The sequence below is a fragment of the Ictidomys tridecemlineatus genome, chromosome 13 (assembly GCF_052094955.1).
Source record: "Ictidomys tridecemlineatus isolate mIctTri1 chromosome 13, mIctTri1.hap1, whole genome shotgun sequence".
Lineage (NCBI taxonomy): Eukaryota > Metazoa > Chordata > Mammalia > Rodentia > Sciuridae > Ictidomys > Ictidomys tridecemlineatus.
The window spans coordinates 19639638-19648760 of record NC_135489.1 but is presented as its reverse complement, the minus strand read 5'-3'; the positions used below and the strand labels follow the sequence as shown (position 1 = coordinate 19648760).

The 9123-nt window shown below is 37.1% G+C and overlaps 1 protein-coding gene across 3 annotated transcripts in view; it reads left to right on the top strand.

Moving 5' to 3' along the window:
* The first annotated feature begins 210 nt into the window (after positions 1-210).
* The window catches only part of Rab27b (RAB27B, member RAS oncogene family), a 138252-nt gene continuing 129339 nt past the window's right edge, over positions 211-9123 (top strand). Inside the window, exons 1-2 of one of the 3 annotated variants that reach the window (XM_040272940.2) lie at positions 211-505; positions 5092-5156. The gene's annotated coding sequence lies outside the window, so the exon portion shown is untranslated. The remainder of the gene's footprint in view (positions 506-5091; positions 5157-9123) is intronic. The other 2 variants (XM_040272921.2, XM_021725000.3) reach the window with 2 other exon arrangements.

Below are 9123 nucleotides of genomic sequence, written 5' to 3'. Positions count from 1 at the left end.
AGATGGGATCCTTTTTGTTTTCTGTCACAGTCAGATGGGCACAAGCAAACTTATCATTTCTGGCATAAACAAACCCCAGGGTCACCCTGATGATCACCAATCCCTGGAAGAAGAGCCAGAGGCCAGGAGCTCCTGGTGACACCCAGTGCGCTAACCTGGGGCAGGCGCTAGGACCGCCCAGACGCCCGGAGCAGCCTCGCTTCGCCGCCCGTCAGAGGGACTGAGCCGCCTTCGCTGTTACACAAGACCCCGGCGAGCTGCGGCGCTGGGCTCGGCCCCTGCCCCTGCGGGCCCATCGGAGGGTGTTTACCAGCTATTGACCTCCCGGGTTCCGTACCAGTCACGTGCGTTCAGTGCTCCTGGCCTCTGGTGCCCCGAGCCGCTGTCCAGCACTCCGTGGGTCCCTGTGTCATTTAAGTCCATTTCCACCGCGGATGGCAGCGACAGTGCCCTGAAGACATGGGCTAGGTGTCTCCAGAGCTGCCAGCTGGACGCGTTTGGAGGTGTAAGTACCCCGTTCACAGGTCTCTGGGGCTCTGGCTGGGGGGGGGGGTTGTGTCCTGTGACCTTCTTCTTGCTCCCTGGAAGAGCCCGTGTGAGATGCCATCTGCATATTTCATTCATGAAGCCAGAGCAACTAGACGGCGACGCAAACCGCTAATGATGGGCCTGAAACTCCACTTTGGAGTGGTGGTGGTGGCGTTCCCTCCTCTGGCTTGTGGGTTTTGCAAGGGAAGCTGGTTTTGAAGAGTTTGGATGGGAAAGAGATCTTTTTTTTTTTTTTTTTTTTTTTTTTGCACAGGGCTGCAGACAGCTTGCTTGATTTTTGCTTTCTGTTTTCAAAGCTTTAAAGACAGTCCTTTTTAAACCATCGCTGTGGTGCGGTGTAGGAGTCTTGTTATGCTTGCTTTATTTCTGCAGTCCAAATACTCTTAACATAAATGTGGACTGCCAGGAAGCTCTTAAGTCACTCTGGGCTCCCAGAGTAAAGCCACTGAAGGGAAATTCAGTTTGCCTTCTCTCCGCCACGCTGAGCTCAAGACCATGGTGAGCACACCACACACAGAAATGTGGAAAAACGACAGCCTAAGATTCCCTTCTCCCTTATGTATGATAAAGGAATAGCTTGCTATTAGAATACCCCCAAAGATGATGATTTTATGGGAAAAGTAAAAATTTTCTTTAAATACTTGACAAATCAATTGAAGAGGGTTTTCTTCAGGGCCTTGGTGTCAGTTTCATGAATTAAAAGCTCCTTGAAAACTTTAAGACCTTATCCAATTGTTAGGTGTAATTATTACCTCAGTAATTAGTTCATGTATCTTATACCAAATGCAATAGACAACTGTATTCATAAAATAAAATATTGAGTCCTATTAATGGCCAATTTATGGTAAATTTTAAGATAAACAGTGCCATTACATTTTATCTCAGGAAAGGAAATAAAAAAGATACAATGCAAGACATCAATATTGAAATGTGACTTAAATGAAGAGCATTTATTAACCTTTAAAACACTCTTAATGTTTCGAAAATTTGTATTTAAACATTTGTATTTAAACATTTGATAAATAGAAATGCCATAAATGAGATTTCAAAATGCTTAGTTATTAAGCTTTTGAAAATATGCCTATAGTTCTTCTAAAATTATTTATTTGGAGGGGGAAGGAGAGATAGAGGGTATTATGGAGGGAGGTGCAGAGTTTTATTTCATTGAGCTATACTTTCTGATTTGAATATTCTGGTATAATGCTACTATGTTACTTTGCTACCTACATGGTTTTAAATGTAACTCAAAGTACTAATGGTTGTAATCATTTGCAGCATCTTGGAAGTGCTGCAAAGGCAAACCAATACAAAAGTAATTTTAAAACCCATAAAAATTGCCATATAATATTCCTTAGAGTAGGAAAATAATTTTTTGAAGATAATATCTAGATTCTGACAGAATGTTGTAAGTCTTGCCCAGTACATAGTGATTTGCAACCTTAAACTTCATTCAGCCTTTGCTGCATTCATTCTTATACATATGTCTTACCACAAATGATTTTAAAATAGCTTCATTGTATGTTGAGACTACAGACTCATTGGCTTGAGTCTAAAGATTTATGATGGGGGGAAAAAATCCCAAGAACAGTGAGGCTTAAGCTCAGAATAAAACACTTGGGCTAAAGCTAATTTATTAAGTTGTGAAAGCAGCGATCATCTGGAGATTTTGATGCCTCAGGATAATCCCCTGAGACCTTGATGAATCTTGGTGCCTGGGATTTAGGAAAATGGCAATATTATCTAGATTTACTGGACAATGGTAGATGCTTAGAAGAGATGAATTTTAACATACAGCTTTGACAGAAAGCAAATCTGGTCCCACTTATTTCACTGTCAGCATTTCTTTCTTTTTTTTTTTAATTTAGAAGACAGAAGGCATTCCCCAGTGGAGACTGTTGTATGAATAGAGTACTTCATAAGACATTTTAAAAAGAGAGCTTTATATTGTTAAGCTAGCCTCAATAATGGAAGAAGAGAAGCATCGACTAAGTTGTTCTGGTATTGAGTTTGCCTTTATCTTTGTCTTCTAAGCACTCAAGCTTTGTATATGACATCTCCTAGTGGAAGCCACAGTAAGACGCAGTAAGTCAGCTAGGCCAACATCCCAGGGAAAGCCTGGGGAGACCCTGGTGTTTGCTGATGGATAAAGAAACGAGAAGAAATGACAAATGGTCCTTTTTGATTTACCCTGAAAGGTAATAACAATCATAACATGAATTTTTAAGAAGTGGTTGGCCACACACATAAGCCACCATAAGCAGGAATCCCACGTAACTTGAGATTTTCTCCTGAAACCCCATTATGATCTCCCCTTGTTAAATGAAAGACTTAACGGGAAGAGAATGAGAGTGTATTAGTGGCATGCCGCATCCACATTGGTTAGAGTTGTGTGAATCAGGAGGGACAAAGTTATGCATTTTGTTGCAGCTTAGTGAAAGGGGAAAATTATTATCTAAATAGCTTTGAGAAGAAGTCTTTCTTGAAAGCAAAGTTCTCGTCATTTTCAAAACTGGATATTACTTGTAAAGAAAAAAAGTTTGTAGGTACAGCAGGAAGCTTTTAAATACATGAGATTCAGTCTTAGAGTATAAAAGACCAATCAGTAGTATGAAATGTCTGTCATACGTTTGCTGATAAGCAGGTTTCTCCAAAACATTGTTTGAATTTATCTTTCCTGGTTCACACAACTATATCTGATGGGCACATGCGACTCCATGTAAAGCACAGGCTTAGAAGCTTATGTATTTCTTTTGCCCACACTTTAACTTCTGTCAACTGACATATTTTAGAAATACCAAAAAATTACACCCTTTTGCTATCATTATTATAACTATGATTCATTTATGTGGACACAAGAACTTTAGTTTTTTTTATTTACCTTTAAACATCATAAAACAATCAGGGCAAAAGTCTATAATCTATTCATGTATGTTTTCATACAATCATTTCTGTCCAGAGAAGAAATCATGTTGTAGCTGTTGACTGGAAGCAAATCCACCATGCATTGGCCCAAATATTTACTTTTTAGGATCATATTTTTAAAAGTTCAAGTTTGGCTTTCCAAAGATGATCTCAATGGGGAGATGTGTAAAAAACATGGGGGATTTTTTTTTGAATGAAGAGTTTCATGTTAAAGTCAATTAGAGTAATAAAAACAATGTTGATCAAGGAGAACATATGGGTTTTTGTAAGCATCCCAAAACTCAACTAGGTTGAAAAAGAGGTGACTTAACAACATATGTGTGGAAAACACTTCATAGTTTGAGTCCTCAGTAAATTCAGGATGGTGTGGCTGCCAGAAACACTAGTGAATGGTTAGCCTACAGTAAAGCAAGCAAAGAGTCTAGAACCCAAGGTGATGTTACTTGACTCACGTGGTGCAGGTTCTGCTGTGTGATTTTACACATCATGAGGCTCTAGGTTCATTAGAAATCACATTCAGGTTAACAGGGTAGAGAAGTTTCAAACCTTTTCAAAAGGTGAGCATAGGGTATGGGATGGGGAAGAGAATAATTGAGAGTGACAGTGACTTTTTCTTTAACTTAGCCATTTGAATGGTTGTGACATGAAGGAGCATTAAGACTTGTACATTAGAGCACAATACAAGACACCTCTCCTGGACCAATGGTGACAGCTTAATGGAGACAACTCAGTGGTTCTCTGCAGGAATGATGAGGCTGATGGCAGATGGGTGTATCTGAGGCAGAGTGGTGTGGGAAGAATGCGGTTTGGGGAATCAGTCAGACCTGAGTTAACCCCTACGTCTGCCATTTTGGACTTCTGTTTCTGACCTACACTTCCTTATGTGAAACATACAAAGAATGCCCTAAAAGGAAATCAAACTGTTACATGACTCACATGGTGCAGGTTCTGCTGTGTGATTTTGTTTAGCAATAAACAAATAATTGAATATTATTAACTGAATACATTATTATTAAAATGATTTTACTATTACCCTAAAATAAATTTAGTGGTAAGAATTTTAGGAATAAATTAACATTGTTAAACAAGGAATAGGTATAATATATAAATGTCTTACAGACATTCTAAATGAAAACTGGAGTGACAGTAATTATAGTAGGCGTATTTTAAAGTAAAAAAAAATAGGATTTCAAGTTGTGAAGTAATGATAAAATGTACAATTCACTAGTAAGACATATCTATCCTGGATCTCTAGGTACCTAATTAGACAACCTAAAATGTATAAACAGAATATATAAAGCTTATATATATATATATATATATCACAAATTTAGGAAGCTAAATTAGCCCTGTACAATATAAGGTAACATAGTCCATACTTCACAATCTTGAAAACAGTGTTCAGATTTCCTTACTTAACAACAGTTATGAAACCTAATTTGATCACATTCAAACTCCATTTTTATTCAGGCATCTCATTACTTCCAGCCAGATACACTTTCCCCCTCCTACTCCAGTGTACCATACAAAGATTTAGACAAAACAACCAGATTCCTACCAACAACCAAGTAAATAAGTAATTTAGAGTAGCTGTGGCTCAATTTTTTTTTTGTTTTACAGTAAATGCATGATTCTGATTCTGATGCCAAATTTCTACTGGATCTGCTTTGGTAACTTTATGATCTGTGAGTAAATCCTTATTTTTAAGGTTAGAATCAACCAATAATTGCATTTAAGATGGTCTGTATTGCAATATCCCTCTTATTTATTTATTTTCTGATTTTTAAAGATTTATTTATTCTATTTAGGTATACATGACAGAAGAATGCATTTTTATTCATTGTACACAATTGCAGCACAACTTTTCATTTCTATGGTGTACATGATGTAGCATTACACCATATGTGGAGTCATACATGCACCTAAAGTAATGATGTTTATTTCATTTCACCATCTATCCTGCCCCCATGCACCCTTCCTTCCCCACCCTCCCCTTTGCCCAATCAAAATTCCTCCATTTTTCCTGTGCCCCTCTCCCCCAATTTTGGATCAGCATCCACTTATCAGAGAGAACATTGGCCTTTGGTTTTTGGGGATTGGCTTACTTTGCTTAGCATTATATTCTCCTACTCCATCCATTTACCTGCTAATGCCATAATTTTATTCTCTTTTAATGCTGAGTAATATTCCATTATGTATATAAACCGCAGTTTCTTTATCCATTCATCTACTGAAGGGCATCTAGGTTGGTTCCACATTTTTGGCTATTGTGAATTGAGCTGCTATAAATATTGATGTGGCTGTGTTACTGTAGTATGCTGAGTTTAAGTCCTTTGGATATAGACGGAGGAGTGGGATAGCTGGGTCAAATAGTGGTTCCATTCCCCGTTTTCCAAGGAATCTCCATACTGCTTTCCAGATTGGATGCACCAACTTGCAGTCCCACCAGCAGTGTATGAGTGTTTCTTTTCCTCCACATCCTTGCCAACACTTATTGTTGTTTGTATTCATGAAAATATGACTGGTATGAGATGAAATCTTAGAGTGGTTTAGATTTTCATTTCTCTGATTACCAGAGAGGTTGAACATTCTTTCATATATTTGTTTTTCAATTGTACATCTTCTAAGAAGTGTCTGTTCAGCTCCTTATTAGCCCATTTATTGATTGGGTTGTTTATTTTTCTTGGTGTTAATGCAACATTCCTTTTCTTTTAATCTTGTATTTTAATTGACATATAACTGTACATATTTACAGGGCACAGTGTGTTAATTTGATACATGTATACAATGTGTGATGACAAATCACAGTAATTAGCAGTTCCATATCCTTAAACATTTATCATTTCTTTGTGTTGGGAAACTATGCTTTTCTAATTCTTTATAAAATACATGATGAATTGTAGCTTGTTATAGTCACCTGAATGTGCTGTAGCACACTAGAATCTGTCCATCAGTCCTCCAACCCTTATTTTCTAAATACCAAAATTTTTCAATCACTGTATAAAATAAATACCAATCACGTCCATTATTGATGGATGAAATCCCAAAATTATTTGTCTGGCATCATGAATATTGTGGGTGTTATACTTGTATCTATGTTGCATTAACTATTATCTTGCTTTTTATTTCTTTTATAAACCATAAAATAAGTATACAGAACACTTTTTGACCCTTGACAGATCATTCCAATGCTCTTCTTTGAAAATTTTTAGTTATTGAAAATTTTCTATTTGTCTAAATTCAAACTAGATCAATTTCCATTTTAGATCTGTTGCGATTTTGCTGTCTAAGAAGATTGGGGAAACATACCATCTGAGTATTGCATATGCTATCTGATAAAGGATGACCTCATTTTATGTCTTGGCAAGAAGAAAATCGCAGAAAAGACATAAATCTTGAATTTTTCTGTGTGGATGTCAGAAGTTATCTATTTGAAGTACAAATGCTCAATTAAAGAGCGATTCCTCTTGGCAGAGTTGTTCTTTAAACATGCTTTTTCATTTAGAAGAGATCATGATATTGTAACAAGATAGTGTATTCCAGGTCCATTTGAGTTCTTTTCAGAATGATCAAATTTCTTTCTTTCAATAATATCCAATCTTCATTAGTATAATCTAACTTTTCAGTTTTGGCATAAACTGAAATTTGGGAGGGAGTTCTGAAATCTTGGCCAGCACCCTCAGTTTAGAGCTAGCCAACCTGAAGTTCCAAGAGGTCGGGTGTAGTATATGGTTACCGCATACCATATCTGGATGGAGAAGCCGTGTCTATTACTCTCAACCTGGTGTTTGTTGTCCTAGCATATAGTTTTGTTGAAATATAATTTTGAAAAGAAAAATCATAACTCTGTAAATATAAAATGGACATGTGTAAAAGATTCTCTTTAACTCATTTAATGTAAAAGGTATCAGTAAGATGCACTGAACAATCAGAGAGCATTTAGGAAATCAGGCATGTGTTAGTGAATTTTTAAAAATGTAGGTGGAAGATTGCTAAGTTTAAAAAAGAAGGGCAAGGTGGAGGGGGCAGCATTAATTTTTGGGCTTATCCAGTCTACCAGACAAAAATAATTTGCATTGCTATGGGACAAAAGTCTACCAGCTAACAAACAGTTCACTAAATATGAGACTTTGAATTAATAGTGGACAAGAACATGACCCTTCCCTTAGATGATCCTGAGTAGCCTTTGTCTTCATATGTTATTGAAAATATTTTTTGTTCACCTTTTGTTTTATTTATGGCTTAGATTAAGGGTCAACTAATCAAGCCTTTGTGTAAATCCAACCAACACTTATTTTGCAAAGAAAGTCTTATTGGAGCACAAGTTTGGTCTGATTACTTCTATATGTGTATCAAATTAACCACACAGTTCTCCTCACCTTTGCCAATGTAGGGTTTACAGTATCTAGCAATGACTGTGGCCACAGAATTCCACTTCTGTCTGGATTTCCATAAGGAACTTTGGATATGTATTTTTCTTGCTATTGCTGTTCTAACCCAAGGCTACGAAGCCAGTCCTAGAACATTCTCCCCACTAGATTTTACCTGTAGGTCCTACAAATTTAAGTGAAATCTTTATTCTAGAGGTATCCCAAATTTGTTGAGATCCTCAGCCTGCCTGAAGTGACCTCTTTATTAGTTCCAGTGTTTTGGCAGTGGGTCTAGATAGACCAGTTGTTTCCTAGAAAGATTTGCAGTTATCAGCTCCATAAGCATTCCTTAATTGTGACCCTTTACACTTGGTTAAATATGGTACTGCATGTACAGAGTTGGTTGCTACATTGATTTTTGTAGTTATATTCTGTTAAAAAATGGTAGTGATTTCTTACTGATATTATGCAGATAATTTACTATCACAGAAAATAAGAACAATCTAGAAAAATTTGCTTCTGGATTCTGAGCGATTCAGTGAGACTTTGATACCATTTTGAGAACTTAGTTTCAGTTTCTAAAAAAATTACCTATTAAGAAAAGGGTTAAAGATAGCTGGAGAGCAAGGCAAAGTGTTTCCTTATCTATTTATTATTAAACAGAATATTAAAACATGCCTTATTCCAGACAAATAACTGCAATGATATTTTCCTTCTTTGGCCCAGGTGGTTAATTGTTGCTCCTTGTACCTGCTAGCATGGGGCATGCTTCCATGTTCTCTATTAGTGGACCAAAAGGAACCCAAGAAATCATGACTTGTTCCACTGGCAGAGCCTGAAAGTGGCCCAAGCCTATCCCAAGCCTAGTCTTTGAAGAGTACTTGATGATGTCCTCTTAGTCCTGTGAGGCTCTAGGACGGTCCTCTGTTGAAGATATCAACTCTGTCTTATAGCTTATAGCACAGCCTTCAGGCATACCAAGATGCCACCATTTATGAGACTGATTGGTCATGGTTAGTTTATTATTATCACCCATAATATCAGAGCAGAGGAGACTAGAATTCTCCAACAGGTTCTCATATTGATTTGACTAATGTTTTCCCTGACAGCCAGAACACTGTGGGAGGTGCTGAGAAATCTGCAAGGCCTCCTCAAAAAGTATATAATTTATAAAAGAAGTCCTCAAAAAACATAAATTTATATTTATATTTTTATCTTATAAACTTAGACTAAGGGAGGCTGAGCATCTCTCCTGATTTTACAGTTCTTCCCATAGAGTTCT